This window comes from Rhipicephalus microplus, chromosome 6, assembly GCF_043290135.1.
Source record: "Rhipicephalus microplus isolate Deutch F79 chromosome 6, USDA_Rmic, whole genome shotgun sequence".
Classification (NCBI taxonomy): Eukaryota; Metazoa; Arthropoda; class Arachnida; order Ixodida; family Ixodidae; genus Rhipicephalus; species Rhipicephalus microplus.
The window spans coordinates 83,786,818-83,806,968 of NC_134705.1; the positions used below are offsets into that span (position 1 = coordinate 83,786,818).

At 55.7% G+C, this 20,151-nt stretch overlaps 1 long non-coding RNA gene and 2 pseudogenes across 1 annotated transcript in view; 2 read left to right on the plus strand and 1 right to left on the minus strand.

Annotated features, from left to right (window-relative positions):
• The window catches only part of LOC142765343 (uncharacterized), a 104,085-nt gene that overhangs the window by 50,203 nt on the left and 33,731 nt on the right, over positions 1-20,151 (minus strand). The gene's annotated exons all lie outside the window — the stretch shown is intronic.
• On the plus strand, positions 7,036-7,204 carry LOC142766206 (U2 spliceosomal RNA; annotated as a pseudogene).
• On the plus strand, positions 15,431-15,599 carry LOC142766207 (U2 spliceosomal RNA; annotated as a pseudogene).

The following is a 20,151-nucleotide window of genomic DNA, read 5'->3' on the forward strand; positions in this document are numbered from 1 at the left end:
CAACAAACCAGCCAATCCCCCACAGTGGGTGTGAGCCTCAAGTGAAGGTCAACAAAAACAAGCAACACCAGTGAGCGCAGTGACGAAGCTATCGTAATGGGGCGAAATAATCCACGAATATGGCTGCACGTTGACGCACGGTCGCATTTGTGCAACCACCCGTGTCTCCCGAAGACCGTCTGTCGCGAGTCTTCGACGAAAAGCGCAGGCGAGTACTTCTCCACTGATTTCCGCGACCACTTGACGACCGCCTTCGGCCGCCTCATGTCCGTCCGGCACGATCGACGGAGCGCCGCACCAGCGCCTCGTACACGCCACCATAGCACTCCTACCCCTCGGAATCAGCAAAACTCGGACGTTTTCGACCACGACAGACAGAACCTGCCGGCCCGTTGAACGCTTGAACGAAATCGCAGCGGCAAGTCGCACACTCACGTTCCGTCACCCTCTGCCACATGATCCTTCATTCACCGGCTTCACAACCCACGCGGTAGACGTTTCGCACGCATTCCCGGGTCTGCCTTTCACGGCAGGACCTTCGTCGACCTCGATGCGGTGTTCCGCCACGTCGGAACTTGCAAGGCATATGTTGAGCGTGCTGAAGCAGCCAAAGGCACCACCTTTTTGCCGATGATTGTGGGCGTCGTTGCAGAGGCGTTGCTTGGGCAGCCGGCGTAGAAGCCATGTTGGATGGGTGACGTATTCACATTTTGCACAGTCATTTTTTTTCCCTTCCAGACTTTGGTGCTCGAGTTGGACATGTACACTATGCATCAGTTTTTAAACCAAGTGCTGTAGCATCCCTCGCGACATGCCTGATAATGTTCGCCAGCAAGCATTTGGTGTGACGTCATGGGCGCATAGAGAGTACGCATGCAAGCAAGCACGCGTGGCTTCGACCTCTGGGAAAAAGAAGGTTTCAGTTTTAACATGTTTGTAAGCGAAACTAGAAACTTCAAGCGGACTGGGGATAAAAGCAATGCCGTGAAGCCAGCGCTGCCGCTGTCGGTGCACAATGCTGGTTGTGCATGGGTGGACGTCGGAATTGCTTTGCTACTGTTTGCCCGGCTTTTGGCCAGAACTAAGTACGAGGTGTGAAAGAATGGATTTTAATTACGTGCTAATGAATTGCATCGCTTCTCGGCCTTTTGGCTAAGATCAAAGTGTCGAGCTAGCTGTTTTCTACGAGTCACCCTGTGAGACCTGGGTTCACGTCACGCTGACGTCGGCCCCCGGCCCCTCTGAAGACCGAAGAAAGAAGACGCCCCGTGGCAGCGCTGCTCCGTTCCGCGCGCGCCTGCCGCTCCTGGGTTCCCGGCTCCCGCCTGGTGCCCCCTGATGCCTGCAGCCGCTTGGACCCGGACAACGCCTGCTGCCCCGGAGTCCCCCTGCCGTCTTCGCGGCGCCTACCTCTACTGAGCGGTCCTCACCTCGGCTGAGCCGCCCATTCTACTAGAGTGCAGCCCGTCTGCACATTACAAGTTTCCACAAGTCTCGCCCTCCTGGGACCAGCGTCCTTCAGTATGGCGACCCCAATGGAGCTCCCAGCCCGGGAGAACTGTTTCTTGTTCACCGCGCCGGAAGGCGACGTAAGCATAGATAATTTGATTGACGCTGTTGAATTGACTGCCGGTGACGATAGTGTTTATGTGTTGCAGCACATGGGCGGTGCCAAGTTTCTCCTTTGTACCCGGAACGCTAGCCAGGCGACGAAGTTAATGGTTGCGGAAGGTTTCCGCGTGAACGACCAGCACGTGCCGGTTGAGGCCGTCGGGCCACCGGTCACGTTTGTTAACGTTTACCGGTACCCTGTGTACATGTCCGACGAGACGCTTGGCAACGCCCTTGCGCAGTACGGCAAAATTAAGGGCATTTCTTTTGCCCCTGTAACAACGAGGTTTAATAAGCTTAGCGGTGTTCGAGTTGTTAAAATTGAGATGAGTCGACCGGTGCCCAACTTCATCACCATCGCGGGCCACCGAGTAATGTTTGAGTACCGCGGGATGCGCCGTGTGTGCGCGCGCTGCGGCGAGGTCGGGCACATGGCGACCGCGTGCACGGCCGCGTTTTGCAAGCGTTGTGGCGTCTTCGGCCACGACACAGAGGGCTGCACAGCCGAGTGTACGCGTTGCGGGGGCCGTCACGGGACGCGCGAGTGTTTTCGCAGGCGCTCCTACGCGGCCGCTGCCCGCGGTTCGTCGGTGCTGACAGTCACCAACGCAGCACTTAGCCAGTCATCCGGTGCCCCTTCGCCGAGGTCGGGTGAGACCACTTCGCGTCTACAGGTCCTCACGCCGAAGATCACGCCCCGCACGACCGCAAGGGGCCCTCTCTCTTGGCGTCGCGACGGGGAATCAGTCTCAAGCGCAAGCGGCAGTGCGGCGTCTTCGGGTGCCAAGGAAGAGACGCGCGGAGCGTCTGCCTCCGTTAGTTCGGCGTCGGCGTCCTCTGGCGCCGAAACAACTGATACCGAGACGGGCCCGACGCGATCGGCGTCCATTACAACACCCGTGAGCCTATCGGGCGCCGAGGACTGGCCACCTTTGGCTACCTTAGAGGACGCGTCCCCGGTGCCTCCTGAGCAAGAGGAGACGAGCCACCCTGTCTCCGACGCGCCAGCCAACGTGCTAGCCCCTGTTACGGCACAGGATTTGGGAGCGCTTCAGCAAGCCCCGGCCAGGGATGACAGGCCTATTGTGAGCCGCGGGCACTATGCCCTGTCTGAGGACGACGACCGCGCGCCGTCAGACCCTTCCCTCGAGCAGGTTCTGCCCCACAAGGGCCGGCGGCCGGACCCGCCCGCGGTTCACCCGGCGTCTGGCCGCGAGCGGAGATCTCGCTCGCGCTCGCGTCGTCGCCACGGAGACGGGGCTGGTCGCGATTCGGGCGCGCGGGCCTCAAGTCGCGACACCCACCACGAGCCGAGGTCTCGCTCGCGTCGCCGTCAAGGAGACGAGCCGCAGCGCGACTCCCGTGAGGGTTCCTCCACTCGTGAGGCGAGGCAGCGGCGGACCGGGCCTGAAGTTAGAGGCAGCGACAGCGACGCCCCGCCGAAGGCGAAGACCCCGAGGCTGGGTAAGAGCACCGCGTCCAAGGGGGACCCCCCCGCGGGTGGCGGCGAAACAATCGAGTAGGCGTGGCGTCGCGGCGCCGTGTGGTGCCGGGGGAGGGGGGAGATGTGCTCGGTTGCCTCGGACGCGTCCGAGTCCGTTTTTTGTGCGTGGCCGCGCCTTAGCGCCTGAGGTGTTCGAACGCTGGTCGCGTCCCGTGCTCCCAGCGTATTTTCTCATGTCGCGTCTCATGTTAGCTAAATCATCGAATCTTGCCACCCTCCTTTTTTAAATAGCTACACGAATATGAACTTTATGAAGATTGCCACGTGGAATGTAAGAGGATTTAGAGATAAGAATAAACAGAGAAAAGTCGTAGCCTTCGCCAAACATGAAGGGGTAGACGTCCTGTTTATACAGGAAGCGAACTTCAGAACCCCTCTCGATGTCTGTAACTTCCGGAGCGAATTCCATACAGACGCGTTTTTCACGCTTTCAAAGACAAGATCCTGCGGAGTAGGAGTCATTTTTGTATCGGGGCGCTTTCGCCAGCACGCGCACTGCACTTTTGGAGCAAACGGCCGCTCGATCTTCGCCGATATATACATTGATGGAAGGAGAGTACGCTTTGTGAATGTATACGGTCCAGTCACGCGCTCAGACACCAACAGCTTTTATCGGGAACTGCACCAACTTCTGCTTGAGCCGCTCCCACACGTATTGATGGGAGATTTCAACTGCGTCGTGGATTCCCACAGGGATATTAGGGGCCCGGGCCAAGGCAGATCTACGTACCACGCCAGAGAACTGATTAAAATACTGCGCCATCTCCGTCTCACCGATGCGTGGATTTGCATACACGATGACCATTTTGAGCCCACCCGCATGACGAAGACGACGGCAAGTAGGATCGACCGCATCTACCTTCCGGAATTTTTGGTGCCCCAAATAGAAACCTGCGTCATCTCCCAACTACCCAACCACCTGGAAAAGAAGACAGACCACTTACCAGTAATTGTAACACTCAGAGGGCAGGAAGGCCCCCGCCCCAGTAATCGCAATTGGAGACTGGACCAGACCCTGCTGCTGGATGACGATAGCGTAGACAGGCTCGAAGAACGGCTGCGCTCAGTGATGCAGGACAAGTCGGAGGTGGGTCCCGAAGAATGGGACGACTTGAAAACAACGTGGCAAGCCATTCTGAGAGAGGAAGGGAAAGCAAGACAAAGACGTTAAAGGCCGCAATATATGACGTCCTACGAAGGATGCGGATCATCGAACGTGCGGATACACTAACCTCCTGCATGAATGATTACATAGAAACTTTACGCACGAAGCACAACCGACTGCTACAGAAAAGAGCATGTCGGCCCTCGAGTAAGCTTGACCCAGAGAGCAATGCCAAAATACGCGATACTTACTCTATACAGGGCAATGGTTCGATCCAGATAGCCGAAGCCATGCGCGCGGATGGTACGATAAGCAAGGATCCAAAGGAGGTTGAAGCTATCTTCCGAGATCACTTCAAAGCACAGTTTGAGGCAGAGGGCGCTTCTAATGACGACATGGACGCAGAAAGCGACGCAGGCAGCTTACAAAAGATATGCCAGGACCTAAAAAGACAGGAGGCAGACGAAGTGGCTGATATAGGCGGTGACGTCACAATGGAAGAGCTACAGTATGCCATCGCAGGCATGAGCCACAACACAGCCCCAGGCAGCGACGGCCTAACAACGGCTTTCTATGCGAAGTTTTTGGATGTGCTGGGTGATGCATTGCTCTCCATGATCAACGGAATTCTGCACACAGAAACGAAGCCATCCTCCTTTGCTGAAGGGCGGATTGTTCTCATTCTCAAGGACGGAGCCCCGCCGAGAGAACCTGCGTCTTGGCGCCCCATTACGCTTTTAAACACTGATTATAAGATAGTCGCCACCATCATGAATAACCGGATGAAGACAGTGCTACCCCACATCATTTCTCCGTACCAGGCGTGCGCAGTCCCGGGCCGGTCAATCTTCGCCAATTTGACTGCTACCAGAGACGTATTCGAGTACGTCACCAAGAAACAGTTCAACGGCGTTTTCTTATCCCTAGATCAGGCCAAAGCCTTTGATAGAGTGCGCCACAAGTACCTGCAGGATATCATAAGGGAGTTTAACTTCCCACCGGCGTTTGTACGGCTAGTTACCGTCCTGTATAGCGGCTTGACCTGTAGGGTGGTGATCAATGGCACCGTAACCGCATGGTTCAGGTACGGCAGAGGCATAAGGCAAGGCTGCCCACTGGGGCCGACCTTCTTCATAATGACACTCGAGCCACTGCTCACCTGTTTGGTCGCGAATACAAACATCAGAGGCTTCCCGATGGCGGGACAGGAAGAGTTGAAGGTCCTGGCATACGCTGACGACGTGTCCTTGTTCCTGAGGGATGAGAGAAGCCTAAGAGAGTTTCACGAGATTTTCGCATCATATGCCAGAGTGTCAGGAGCGGCCCTAAACGAGGATAAGTGCAAGGCACTCCTCTTCGGCTCTTTTCCTGCGGATTCCATCGGAGGCATCGAGGTTGTGTCGGCAGTGAAAGTGCTCGGAGTGCACTTCTCGGGAGAGGGGGTTGCCCCCCAAACATGGCAGAAAGCGATCGAGAGGGCGAACCGGGCAGTAACGCACCTCAAGCAACAGGACCTCACGCTGCGCGAAAAGGCGGTGGCAGCAAGGACCACTGTGTATGCGTTCGCCAGCTACGTCGGCAGAGTGGCGGTCATCCCGAACAAGACTGCCGCGAGGTTGAGCAGTATAGTTAATGCCTTTCTATAGGAAGGTAAACCCGCCCCTGTCAGGAGAACACTGTTACAACTTCCCGTAACAAGTGGAGGCCTGGGTCTGCCCCACGTCGCAACATCGTGCAAAATCCTGGCCCTCAAGACGGTAAGAGCCCTATACGAGTCAACGGAGTTTGTAGGAAAGAGTCTCCTGAGGTACTGGTGCAGCTACAATACGCACATCTTTGATGCGGGCAGGCTACCAGGGCCGCTTGCCGAAACGCCCTCTGCATTCTACAAGGCAACGGCAATTGTCAAGAAGATGATCACAAAAGAAGCCCCCAACTGTGACGTGGACAAGGACGCACCGGCTCGCATTGTGGAGGCGATTGCAGTCAGCCAATTGTCCGACGAAGAAAAAACCAAAGCTGAAGCTGTGATGGCGAAGAAGAAGGCACAGGCCAGACACCTTCCGAAGGAACTCCAAGATTTCGAGTGGAGAAGGATGTGGGGAGTGTTGCCTACAAGACAGCGCTTACATCAGTTAGGCATAGTCTCCAGCGCTCGATGTCCAAACTGCAACAGAGAAGAAACGCTATCGCATGCCCTATTCGAGTGTGTCGCAGCGAAACCAGTTTGGCGCCTTGCTGCCACAAATTTCGGCATAAAAGGCCCACCAAGACACAAGCAGAACAGAGGCGCTTTCGCCAAACTGGTGGTGGCGGTGACGATGTTTGTGCTCTGGAGGAGAAGATGCCTGGCGGAGGCTAGGAGTGCCCCAGTGAGGGCTGCCTTCCCCACTATGCGACAGATAAGGTTGCTCCTGTGGCGGCACCTGTCGGAGGAGCTAGAAGCGGACGGGGAGGAAAAATTCCTTCGGCGATGGCATACGCGTTTCTTTCTGGTTAGAGATGGGCAGTTAGCGCTCCTTATCACACCCCTCTAATCTAGATACTAGTGTATGAAAGGGCGCGCGCTGAGTGGGGTAATGCACCCTTTGAAACCTGACAACATGAAAGTTCGGTGTGAAAACTCTGATGTTTTTTTTTACGACGATGTTTACACGTGCCGGCACAATGTAATAAAGGCTGAACGTGCCATGTAGTGTGTACATACCATCGCCACTACTCTGTAACGCGTAGTCGCAATCAAACCAGAATGTAACAGCGCCATACGATCCTGTGTATTTTGTATTTCCTGTATATCGGTTGGCAAAGAATAAACTTCCCTTTGTGTAGTATCTGTTCTTATCAGCTTAATATCTGATACGGATCCTATTTGGATCCAAGATATTAAACTTATTTTTGTGATGCGGCGGAGTGCTTGAAGCTTGCTTCACCTCCGCCACGGGTTGGCCCGGTATTGCACTACCTCCGGGATCGGCCCACTCACCCCCTGCGGGGTGAGTTCGACAATAAATTCAATGATAGAAGGAGTGTTCGGATTTACCCATGATACCGGGGTAAACGGCGTGGGTGCGTCGAGTGTCCGAGACGGTGGCGGCACGCCGCCCCGGCTGACGCGGTATTCGCGTGCAGGGAGTGCGCTAGCTGTGTTTACACTTACGATTGCTCTGGGAAAATAAATGTTTCCGTGTGTATTTCATATATGGAGGGTCTCTTTTATTTTGTTATGTTCACACGTACATACTCAAGTTTCTTATTTTTTTTAACATTCCTACTCATATTAATAAAACTATTGAGGAAATTATCATTACTGTTCCGGAGGAAAGCTAGAAGTGTGTATACGATGTGTATGCATGTGCGATGTGTATGTATGTATGTGTGTAGAAGTGTGTATGTATGTGCCAAGCTATTTCTGCTTTTCGAATTCACCCGTTTCGCAACGAAAAATAAAAAAGCCTCTAGAAAATGGGGTTTGGTTGGTGTTTCTGTTTACAGTTGCAGTGGCAAGCGAAGGCATTTTTATTTCACATCTTCACGCGGCGTCTGAACCTGAAGACGCGTGCTCTCGCCACGTCTACGCATCTACACTATTCCCCATCACAAATTAAAATCGCAAAGAACGCCACAGGACCCACTCCGCACACACCTGCTGTACGGTGGAGCGGCAAAGCCCCGATGTGCTTTTCCTATGTCCACTGACCTTTGGGGTTTGACGTCCCAAAACCACCATATGATTATGGGAAAATTTCGACCACCTGGGGTTCTTTCACGTGCACCCTAATCTGAGCACAGGGAAATGCAGCCGCCGCGGCCGGGATTCGATCCCACCACCTGCGGGTCAGCAGCCGAGTACCTTACGGCCATCAGACCACCACGGCGGGCATCGCCTTGTTGATCAAACACTTCATTTCTGAACACCATCTCATACCAGCTCATCCACCGTTGGCTCTCGTTAATTACAACGAACATCCTCGCACGCTCACCTCAGTGGAATTGCCAGTTGCTGGAAGTTCCAAGAAAATTGCGCACTAGACGTACGGACGCACCACGCACGTACCTGAAGCGACGTGGACCCCAGGACGCGTGAGATCATGCCCCGGGCGCGCTTTGCCTCCGTACCCACTCGTCACTCCTCACAGCTTCACTAAGCCGAGTATGTAGAAGTCGAAGAAGCAGAACAACAAACCAGCCAATCCCCCACAGTGGGTGTGAGCCTCAAGTGAAGGTCAACAAAAACAAGCAACACCAGTGAGCGCAGTGACGAAGCTATCGTAATGGGGCGAAATAATCCACGAATATGGCTGCACGTTGACGCACGGTCGCATTTGTGCAACCACCCGTGTCTCCCGAAGACCGTCTGTCGCGAGTCTTCGACGAAAAGCGCAGGCGAGTACTTCTCCACTGATTTCCGCGACCACTTGACGACCGCCTTCGGCCGCCTCATGTCCGTCCGGCACGATCGACGGAGCGCCGCACCAGCGCCTCGTACACGCCACCATAGCACTCCTACCCCTCGGAATCAGCAAAACTCGGACGTTTTCGACCACGACAGACAGAACCTGCCGGCCCGTTGAACGCTTGAACGAAATCGCAGCGGCAAGTCGCACACTCACGTTCCGTCACCCTCTGCCACATGATCCTTCATTCACCGGCTTCACAACCCACGCGGTAGACGTTTCGCACGCATTCCCGGGTCTGCCTTTCACGGCAGGACCTTCGTCGACCTCGATGCGGTGTTCCGCCACGTCGGAACTTGCAAGGCATATGTTGAGCGTGCTGAAGCAGCCAAAGGCACCACCTTTTTGCCGATGATTGTGGGCGTCGTTGCAGAGGCGTTGCTTGGGCAGCCGGCGTAGAAGCCATGTTGGATGGGTGACGTATTCACATTTTGCACAGTCATTTTTTTTCCCTTCCAGACTTTGGTGCTCGAGTTGGACATGTACACTATGCAGCAGTTTTTAAAACAAGTGCTGTAGCATCCCTCGCGACATGCCTGATAATGTTCGCCGGCAAGCATTTGGTGTGACGTCATGGGCGCATAGAGAGTACGCATGCAAGCAAGCACGCGTGGCTTCGACCTCTGGGAAAAAGAAGGTTTCAGTTTTAACATGTTTGTAAGCGAAACTAGAAACTTCAAGCGGACTGGGGATAAAAGCAATGCCGTGAAGCCAGCGCTGCCGCTGTCGGTGCACAATGCTGGTTGTGCATGGATGGACGTCGGAATTGCTTTGCTACTGTTTGCCCGGCTTTTGGCCAGAACTAAGTACGAGGTGTGAAAGAATGGATTTTAATTACGTGCTAATGAATTGCATCGCTTCTCGGCCTTTTGGCTAAGATCAAAGTGTCGAGCTAGCTGTTTTCTACGAGTCACCCTGCGAGACCTGGGGTCACGTCACGCTGACGTCGGCCCCCGGCCCCTCTGAAGACCGAAGAAAGAACACGCCCCGTGGCAGCGCTGCTCCGTTCCGCGCGCGCCTGCCGCTCCTGGGTTCCCGGCTCCCGCCTGGTGCCCCCTGATGCCTGCAGCCGCTTGGACCCGGACAACGCCTGCTGCCCCGGAGTCCCCCTGCCGTCTTCGCGGCGCCTACCTCTACTGAGCGGTCCTCACCTCGGCTGAGCCGCCCATTCTACTAGAGTGCAGCCCGTCTGCACATTACAAGTTTCCACAAGTCTCGCCCTCCTGGGACCAGCGTCCTTCAGTATGGCGACCCCAATGGAGCTCCCAGCCCGGGAGAACTGTTTCTTGTTCACCGCGCCGGAAGGCGACGTAAGCATAGATAATTTGATTGACGCTGTTGAATTGACTGCCGGTGACGATAGTGTTTATGTGTTGCAGCACATGGGCGGTGCCAAGTTTCTCCTTTGTACCCGGAACGCTAGCCAGGCGACGAAGTTAATGGTTGCGGAAGGTTTCCGCGTGAACGACCAGCACGTGCCGGTTGAGGCCGTCGGGCCACCGGTCACGTTTGTTAACGTTTACCGGTACCCTGTGTACATGTCCGACGAGACGCTTGGCAACGCCCTTGCGCAGTACGGCAAAATTAAGGGCATTTCTTTTGCCCCTGTAACAACGAGGTTTAATAAGCTTAGCGGTGTTCGAGTTGTTAAAATTGAGATGAGTCGACCGGTGCCCAACTTCATCACCATCGCGGGCCACCGAGTAATGTTTGAGTACCGCGGGATGCGCCGTGTGTGCGCGCGCTGCGGCGAGGTCGGGCACATGGCGACCGCGTGCACGGCCGCGTTTTGCAAGCGTTGTGGCGTCTTCGGCCACGACACAGAGGGCTGCACAGCCGAGTGTACGCGTTGCGGGGGCCGTCACGGGACGCGCGAGTGTTTTCGCAGGCGCTCCTACGCGGCCGCTGCCCGCGGTTCGTCGGTGCTGACAGTCACCAACGCAGCACTTAGCCAGTCATCCGGTGCCCCTTCGCCGAGGTCGGGTGAGACCACTTCGCGTCTACAGGTCCTCACGCCGAAGATCACGCCCCGCACGACCGCAAGGGGCCCTCTCTCTTGGCGTCGCGACGGGGAATCAGTCTCAAGCGCAAGCGGCAGTGCGGCGTCTTCGGGTGCCAAGGAAGAGACGCGCGGAGCGTCTGCCTCCGTTAGTTCGCCGTCGGCGTCCTCTGGCGCCGAAACAACTGATACCGAGACGGGCCCGACGCGATCGGCGTCCATTACAACACCCGTGAGCCTATCGGGCGCCGAGGACTGGCCACCTTTGGCTACCTTAGAGGACGCGTCCCCGGTGCCTCCTGAGCAAGAGGAGACGAGCCACCCTGTCTCCGACGCGCCAGCCAACGTGCTAGCCCCTGTTACGGCACAGCATTTGGGAGCGCTTCAGCAAGCCCCGGCCAGGGATGACAGGCCTATTGTGAGCCGCGGGCACTATGCCCTGTCTGAGGACGACGACCGCGCGCCGTCAGACCCTTCCCTCGAGCAGGTTCTGCCCCACAAGGGCCGGCGGCCGGACCCGCCCGCGGTTCACCCGGCGTCTGGCCGCGAGCGGAGATCTCGCTCGCGCTCGCGTCGTCGCCGCGGAGACGGGGCTGGTCGCGATTCGGGCGCGCGGGCCTCAAGTCGCGACACCCGCCGCGAGCCGAGGTCTCGCTCGCGTCGCCGTCAAGGAGACGAGCCGCAGCGCGACTCCCGTGAGGGTTCCTCCACTCGTGAGGCGAGGCAGCGGCGGACCGGGCCTGAAGTTAGAGGCAGCGACAGCGACGCCCCGCCGAAGGCGAAGACCCCGAGGTTGGGTAAGAGCGCCGCGTCCAAGGGGGACCCCCCCGCGGGTGGCGGCGAAACAATCGAGTAGGCGGTGGCGTCGCGGCGCCGTGTGGTGCCGGGGGAGGGGGGAGATGTGCTCGGTTGCCTCGGACGCGTCCGAGTCCGTTTTTTGTGCGTGGCCGCGCCTTAGCGCCTGAGGTGTTCGAACGCTGGTCGCGTCCCGTGCTCCCAGCGTATTTTCTCATGTCGCGTCTCATGTTAGCTAAATCATCGAATCTTGCCACCCTCCTTTTTTAAATAGCTACACGAATATGAACTTTATGAAGATTGCCACGTGGAATGTAAGAGGATTTAGAGATAAGAATAAACAGAGAAAAGTCGTAGCCTTCGCCAAACATGAAGGGGTAGACGTCCTGTTTATACAGGAAGCGAACTTCAGAACCCCTCTCGATGTCTGTAACTTCCGGAGCGAATTCCATACAGACGCGTTTTTCACGCTTTCAAAGACAAGATCCTGCGGAGTAGGAGTCATTTTTGTATCGGGGCGCTTTCGCCAGCACGCGCACTGCACTTTTGGAGCAAACGGCCGCTCGATCTTCGCCGATATATACATTGATGGAAGGAGAGTACGCTTTGTGAATGTATACGGTCCAGTCACGCGCTCAGACACCAACAGCTTTTATCGGGAACTGCACCAACTTCTGCTTGAGCCGCTCCCACACGTATTGATGGGAGATTTCAACTGCGTCGTGGATTCCCACAGGGATATTAGGGGCCCGGGCCAAGGCAGATCTACGTACCACGCCAGAGAACTGATTAAAATACTGCGCCATCTCCGTCTCACCGATGCGTGGATTTGCATACACGATGACCATTTTGAGCCCACCCGCATGACGAAGACGACGGCAAGTAGGATCGACCGCATCTACCTTCCGGAATTTTTGGTGCCCCAAATAGAAACCTGCGTCATCTCCCAACTACCCAACCACCTGGAAAAGAAGACAGACCACTTACCAGTAATTGTAACACTCAGAGGGCAGGAAGGCCCCCGCCCCAGTAATCGCAATTGGAGACTGGACCAGACCCTGCTGCTGGATGACGATAGCGTAGACAGGCTCGAAGAACGGCTGCGCTCAGTGATGCAGGACAAGTCGGAGGTGGGTCCCGAAGAATGGGACGACTTGAAAACAACGTGGCAAGCCATTCTGAGAGAGGAAGGGAAAGCAAGACAAAGACGTTAAAGGCCACAATAAATGACGTCCTACGAAGGATGCGGATCATCGAACGTGCGGATACACTAACCTCCTGCATGAATGATTACATAGAAACTTTACGCACGAAGCACAACCGACTGCTACAGAAAAGAGCATGTCGGCCCTCGAGTAAGCTTGACCCAGAGAGCAATGCCAAAATACGCGATACTTACTCTATACAGGGCAATGGTTCGATCCAGATAGCCGAAGCCATGCGCGCGGATGGTACGATAGGCAAGGATCCAAAGGAGGTTGAGGCTATCTTCCGAGATCACTTCAAAGCACAGTTTGAGGCAGAGGGCGCTTCTAATGACGACATGGACGCAGAAAGCGACGCAGGCAGCTTACAAAAGATATGCCAGGACCTAAAAAGACTGGAGGCAGACGAAGTGGCTGATATAGGCGGTGACGTCACAATGGAAGAGCTACAGTATGCCATCGCAGGCATGAGCCACAACACAGCCCCAGGCAGCGACGGCCTAACAACGGCTTTCTATGCGAAGTTTTTGGATGTGCTGGGTGATGCATTGCTCTCCATGATCAACGGAATTCTGCACACAGAAACGAAGCCATCCTCCTTTGCTGAAGGGCGGATTGTTCTCATTCTCAAGGACGGAGCCCCGCCGAGAGAACCTGCGTCTTGGCGCCCCATTACGCTTTTAAACACTGATTATAAGATAGTCGCCACCATCATGAATAACCGGATGAAGACAGTGCTACCCCAGATCATTTCTCCGTACCAGGCGTGCGCAGTCCCGGGCCGGTCAATCTTCGCCAATTTGACTGCTACCAGAGACGTATTCGAGTACGTCACCAAGAAACAGTTCAACGGCGTTTTCTTATCCCTAGATCAGGCCAAAGCCTTTGATAGAGTGCGCCACAAGTACCTGCAGGATATCATAAGGGAGTTTAACTTCCCACCGGCGTTTGTACGGCTAGTTACCGTCCTGTATAGCGGCTTCACCTGTAGGGTGGTGATCAATGGCACCGTAACCGCATGGTTCAGGTACGGCAGAGGCATAAGGCAAGGCTGCCCACTGGGGCCGACCTTCTTCATAATGACACTCGAGCCACTGCTCACCTGTTTGGTCGCGAATACAAACATCAGAGGCTTCCCGATGGCGGGACAGGAAGAGTTGAAGGTCCTGGCATACGCTGACGACGTGTCCTTGTTCCTGAGGGATGAGAGAAGCCTAAGAGAGTTTCACGAGATTTTCGCATCATATGCCAGAGTGTCAGGAGCGGCCCTAAACGAGGATAAGTGCAAGGCACTCCTCTTCGGCTCTTTTCCTGCGGATTCCATCGGAGGCATCGAGGTTGTGTCGGCAGTGAAAGTGCTCGGAGTGCACTTCTCGGGAGAGGGGGTTGCCCCCCAAACATGGCAGAAAGCGATCGAGAGGGCGAACCGGGCAGTAACGCACCTCAAGCAACAGGACCTCACGCTGCGCGAAAAGGCGGTGGCAGCAAGGACCACTGTGTATGCGTTCGCCAGCTACGTCGGCAGAGTGGCGGTCATCCCGAACAAGACTGCCGCGAGGTTGAGCAGTATAGTTAATGCCTTTCTCTAGGAAGGTAAACCCGCCCCTGTCAGGAGAACACTGTTACAACTTCCCGTAACAAGTGGAGGCCTGGGTCTGCCCCACGTCGCAACATCGTGCAAAATCCTGGCCCTCAAGACGGTAAGAGCCCTATACGAGTCAACGGAGTTTGTAGGAAAGAGTCTCCTGAGGTACTGGTGCAGCTCCAATACGCACATCTTTGATGCGGGCAGGCTACCAGGGCCGCTTGCCGAAACGCCCTCTGCATTCTACAAGGCAACGGCAATTGTCAAGAAGATGATCACAAAAGAAGCCCCCAACTGTGACGTGGACAAGGACGCACCGGCTCGCATTGTGGAGGCGATTGCAGTCAGCCAATTGTCCGACGAAGAAAAAACCAAAGCTGAAGCTGTGATGGCGAAGAAGAAGGCACAGGCCAGACACCTTCCGAAGGAACTCCAAGATTTCGAGTGGAGAAGGATGTGGGGAGTGTTGCCTACAAGACAGCGCTTACATCAGTTAGGCATAGTCTCCAGCGCTCGATGTCCAAACTGCAACAGAGAAGAAACGCTATCGCATGCCCTATTCGAGTGTGTCGCAGCGAAACCAGTTTGGCGCCTTGCTGCCACAAATTTCGGCATAAAAGGCCCACCAAGACACAAGCAGAACAGAGGCGCTTTCGCCAAACTGGTGGTGGCGGTGACGATGTTTGTGCTCTGGAGGAGAAGATGCCTGGCGGAGGCTAGGAGTGCCCCAGTGAGGGCTGCCTTCCCCACTATGCGACAGATAAGGTTGCTCCTGTGGCGGCACCTGTCGGAGGAGCTAGAAGCGGACGGGGAGGAAAAATTCCTTCGGCGATGGCATACGCGTTTCTTTCTGGTTAGAGATGGGCAGTTAGCGCTCCCCATCACACCCCTCTAATCTAGATACTAGTGTATGAAAGGGCGCGCGCTGAGTGGGGTAATGCACCCTTTGAAACCTGACAACATGAAAGTTCGGTGTGAAAACTCTGATGTTTTTTTTACGACGATGTTTACACGTGCCGGCACAATGTAATAAAGGCTGAACGTGCCATGTAGTGTGTACATACCATCGCCACTACTCTGTAACGCGTAGTCGCAATCAAACCAGAATGTAACAGCGCCATACGATCCTGTGTATTTTGTATTTCCTGTATATCGGTTGGCAAAGAATAAACTTCCCTTTGTGTAGTATCTGTTCTTATCAGCTTAATATCTGATACGGATCCTATTTGGATCCAAGATATTAAACTTATTTTTGTGATGCGGCGGAGTGCTTGAAGCTTGCTTCACCTCCGCCACGGGTTGGCCCGGTATTGCACTACCTCCGGGATCGGCCCACTCACCCCCTGCGGGGTGAGTTCGACAATAAATTCAATGATAGAAGGAGTGTTCGGATTTACCCATGATACCGGGGTAAACGGCGTGGGTGCGTCGAGTGTCCGAGACGGTGGCGGCACGCCGCCCCGGCTGACACGGTATTCGCGTGCAGGGAGTGCGCTAGCTGTGTTTACACTTACGATTGCTCTGGGAAAATAAATGTTTCCGTGTGTATTTCATATATGGAGGGTCTCTTTTATTTTGTTATGTTCACACGTACATACTCAAGTTTCTTATTTTTTTTAACATTCCTACTCATATTAATAAAACTATTGAGGAAATTATCATTACTGTTTCGGAGGAAAGCTAGAAGTGTGTATACGATGTGTATGCATGTGCGATGTGTATGTATGTATGTGTGTAGAAGTGTGTATGTATGTGCCAAGCTATTTCCGCTTTTCGAATTCACCCGTTTCGCAACGAAAAATAAAAAAGCCTCTAGAAAATGGGGTTTGGTTGGTGTTTCTGTTTACAGTTGCAGTGGCAAGCGAAGGCATTTTTATTTCACATCTTCACGCGGCGTCTGAACCTGAAGACGCGTGCTCTCGCCACGTCTACGCATCTACACTATTCCCCATCACAAATTAAAATCGCAAAGAACGCCACAGGACCCACTCCGCACACACCTGCTGTACGGTGGAGCGGCAAAGCCCCGATGTGCTTTTCCTATGTCCACTGACCTTTGGGGTTTGACGTCCCAAAACCACCATATGATTATGGGAAAATTTCGACCACCTGGGGTTCTTTCACGTGCACCCTAATCTGAGCACAGGGAAATGCAGCCGCCGCGGCCGGGATTCGATCCCACCACCTGCGGGTCAGCAGCCGAGTACCTTACGGCCATCAGACCACCACGGCGGGCATCGCCTTGTTGATCAAACACTTCATTTCTGAACACCATCTCATACCAGCTCATCCACCGTTGGCTCTCGTTAATTACAAGGAACATCCTCGCACGCTCACCTCAATGGAATTGCCAGTTGCTGGAAGTTCCAAGAAAATTGCGCACTAGACGTACGGACGCACCACGCACGTACCTGAAGCGACGTGGACCCCAGGACGCGTGAGATCACGCCCCGGGCGCGCTTTGCCTCCGTACCCACTCGTCACTCCTCACAGCTTCACTAAGCCGAGTATGTAGAAGTCGAAGAAGCAGAACAACAAACCAGCCAATCCCCCACAGTGGGTGTGAGCCACAAGTGAAGGTCAACAAAAACAAGCAACACCAGCGAGCGCAGTGACGAAGCTATCGTAATGGGGCGAAATAATCCACGAATATGGCTGCACGTTGACGCACGGTCGCATTTGTGCAACCACCCGTGTCTCCCGAAGACCGTCTGTCGCGAGTCTTCGACGAAAAGCGCAGACGAGTACTTCTCCACTGATTTCCGCGACCACTTGACGACCGCCTTCGGCCGCCTCATGTCCGTCCGGCACGATCGACGGAGCGCCGCACCAGCGCCTCGTACACGCCACCATAGCACTCCTACCCCTCGGAATCAGCAAAACTCGGACGTTTTCGAACACGACAGACAGAACCTGCCGGCCCGTTGAACGCTTGAACGACATCGCAGCGGCAAGTCGCACACTCACGTTCCGTCACCCTCTGCCACATGATCCTTCATTCACCGGCTTCACAACCCACGCGGTAGACGTTTCGCACGCATTCCCGGGTCTGCCTTTCACGGCAGGACCTTCGTCGACCTCGGTGCGGTGTTCCGCCACGTCGGAACTTGCAAGGCATATGTTGAGCGTGCTGAAGCAGCCAAAGGCACCACCTTTTTGCCGATGATTGTGGGCGTCGTTGCAGAGGCGTTCCTTGGGCAGCCGGCGTAGAAGCCATGTTGGATGGGTGACGTATTCACATTTTGCACAGTCATTTTTTTTTCCTTCCAGACTTTGGTGCTCGAGTTGGACATGTACACTATGCATCAGTTTTTAAAACAAGTGCTGTAGCATCCCTCGCGACATGCCTGATAATGTTCGCCGGCAAGCATTTGGTGTGACGTCATGGGCGCATGAGAGTACGCATGCAAGCAAGCACGCGTGGCTTCGACCTCTGGGAAAAAGAAGGTTTCAGTTTTAACATGTTTGTAAGCGAAACTAGAAACTTCAAGCGGACTGGGTATAAAAGCAATGCCGTGAAGCCAGCGCTGCCGCTGTCGGTGCACAATGCTGGTTGTGCATGGGTGGACGTCGGAATAGCTTTGCTACTGTTTGCCCGGCTTTTGGCCAGAACTAAGTACGAGGTGTGAAAGAATGGATTTTAATTACGTGCTAATGAATTGCATCGCTTCTCGGCCTTTTGGCTAGACCAATTGTCGAGCTAGCCGTTTCTTTGCGCCTCGCGCGAGACCCAGGGTCACGTCCCGCCGACGTCGACCCCGGGGTTCAAGTGTCCAAAATCAGCTTCCGCGGCACCGCCGTCCCGCACGTGCGAACGCCGCCTCGGGCTTCGGACCTCCCTGTCCGACGCCTACCCATCCCATGCCTGGTGAAGCAAGGCCCCCGGTCTACGCCTGCCGTCCCGGAGTCCTGCTGCAACCCACCCGGCGCCTCCTGTATCCGCGCGGCACCCGCCTCGGCTGAGCCGCAGTCCTACTAGTGTGCAGCTAGCCTGCACGATACCAGTCCTACCAGCCACGCCTTCCTGGCAGCCAGCGGCAACGCGCACCAGAATGGCGTCGACGTCCGACCTCCCAGTGAGGGAGAATTGCTTCATGTTCACGGCGCCTGATGGCGATGTTTCGATAGATGACCTAATCGACGCCATAGAACTAGTGTCTGGGGATGATAGCGTATTTGTTCTACAGCACATGGGCGGGGCTAGGTTCCTCGTCTGCATGCGTAACGCCAGTCAGGCAACAAGGTTAATGGTGGCGGAAGGCTTCCGTGTTAACGGCGAAAACGTACCGGTTGAGGCCGTTGGGCCGCCGGTCACGTACGTGAATGCCTACCGGTACCCCGCCTACTTGTCAGACGAGGTACTGAGCAACGCCCTAGCTCAGTATGGCAAAGTGAGGGGCATATCGTTTGCCACTGTGGCCACTCGCCAAAACAAGCTCAACGGCGTAAGGGTCATAAAGATAGAAATGAGCAAACCGGTGCCAAACTTCGCGACTATCGCAGGGCTCCGCGTAATGTTTGAGTACCGCGGTATGAGGCGAGTTTGCGCACGCTGCGGCGAGGTGGGCCACATGGCGACGGTATGCTCCGCTCCTTTTTGTAAACGTTGCGGAACCTTTGGGCATGACACTGATGGCTGTACAAGCGAATGTAAGCGTTGTGGGGGTCACCATGGGACGAGGGAATGCTTCAGAAGGCGTTCCTACGCGTCGGCCACCCGCGGGTTCCCCTCGACTTCCGACCACGCGTCTAACTCAGCCCCACCTAGTGGCTCGCTATCGCCCCGGTCTGATAAGCCACAATCGCGCCTCCAGGTGCTTGCGCCTAAGACCAAGCCCAACACGGCAGCGAGGGAGCGAAGCGACGACACCACGAACACTGACTCGCCTACACGCACCAGCGAGGCGGATTCACCGGCCAGCGAGAGAGAGAAGAGCGAGAAGAGCGAGGAGGTTACCGCCACGCCTTCCGAAACAGAATCCAGCTTCTCGGATACCCCTTCCGCGCAGTCCGCCCCTCCTTCACCGCTGGCACTCCCGTCGGACCAGATGGATTGCGAAATTTTACCACCAGTACAAAATGCGCCTGCCGACGACGTCGCCGAACCGGGAAGGACCCCCCCCCTCCATCCCGCTAACGCCGGCCAACGTGTTAGCGCTAGTCACCTCTGAAGACCTGGAGGCACGTCCCCGAGACCCCACTCAAGATGAACTGCCCATTAAGAGCAAGGGGTTCTACGTGCTGCCCGAGGACGGCGAGCGCAATAACACCCCCCTGACTTGTCCTTCCCCTGCTCAACCTACACGTTCAAGCAGGAAATCCGATGCAAAGGCGGACCAGCCGCGCCCTGGCCTCGAGCAGCGGTCGCGCTCGCGCTCGCGAAGACGCCCTGGCGACGACAGGCGGGTGGCTGACGAGGGAACCGCTAGCAAGGACGCCCGGCAGCGCAGATCGGGGCCGGTTGGCCAAAGCAGCGATAGCGACGCTCCGCCGCATGCGAAGTCCCAGAAGCTTGAGCAAGCGGGTGGGAGCAAACGGGAGCTGCCGCCCAAGTCCTGAGAAGGCTTTTCGAAGAACGAAGCGGCGCGCCCACTCCGACGGCTTCGCCGCCTTCCGCTCTCCCGCCTCCCATCGCATCCGCTCTCCCACTTCCCTCGCCCCCCGCAGTCCCACTCTCGCCCGGATGGGCCCTATCCCCTCTAGTGCAGCATCCTCCTCGCTCCCCTTCTCCCGCGCTGCGCTGATGCCTAGCTCGCCTGGTTATCTCGCCCTTCAGCATTCCTTCTCGCCTCAAGCGAGACAAGGCGCTCCAACTGACGGATGATGGCCACGCTGCGCTTCGCCACCTTAAACATTCGCGGCTTTTGCGACAGGAATAAACAGACCGCTGTAG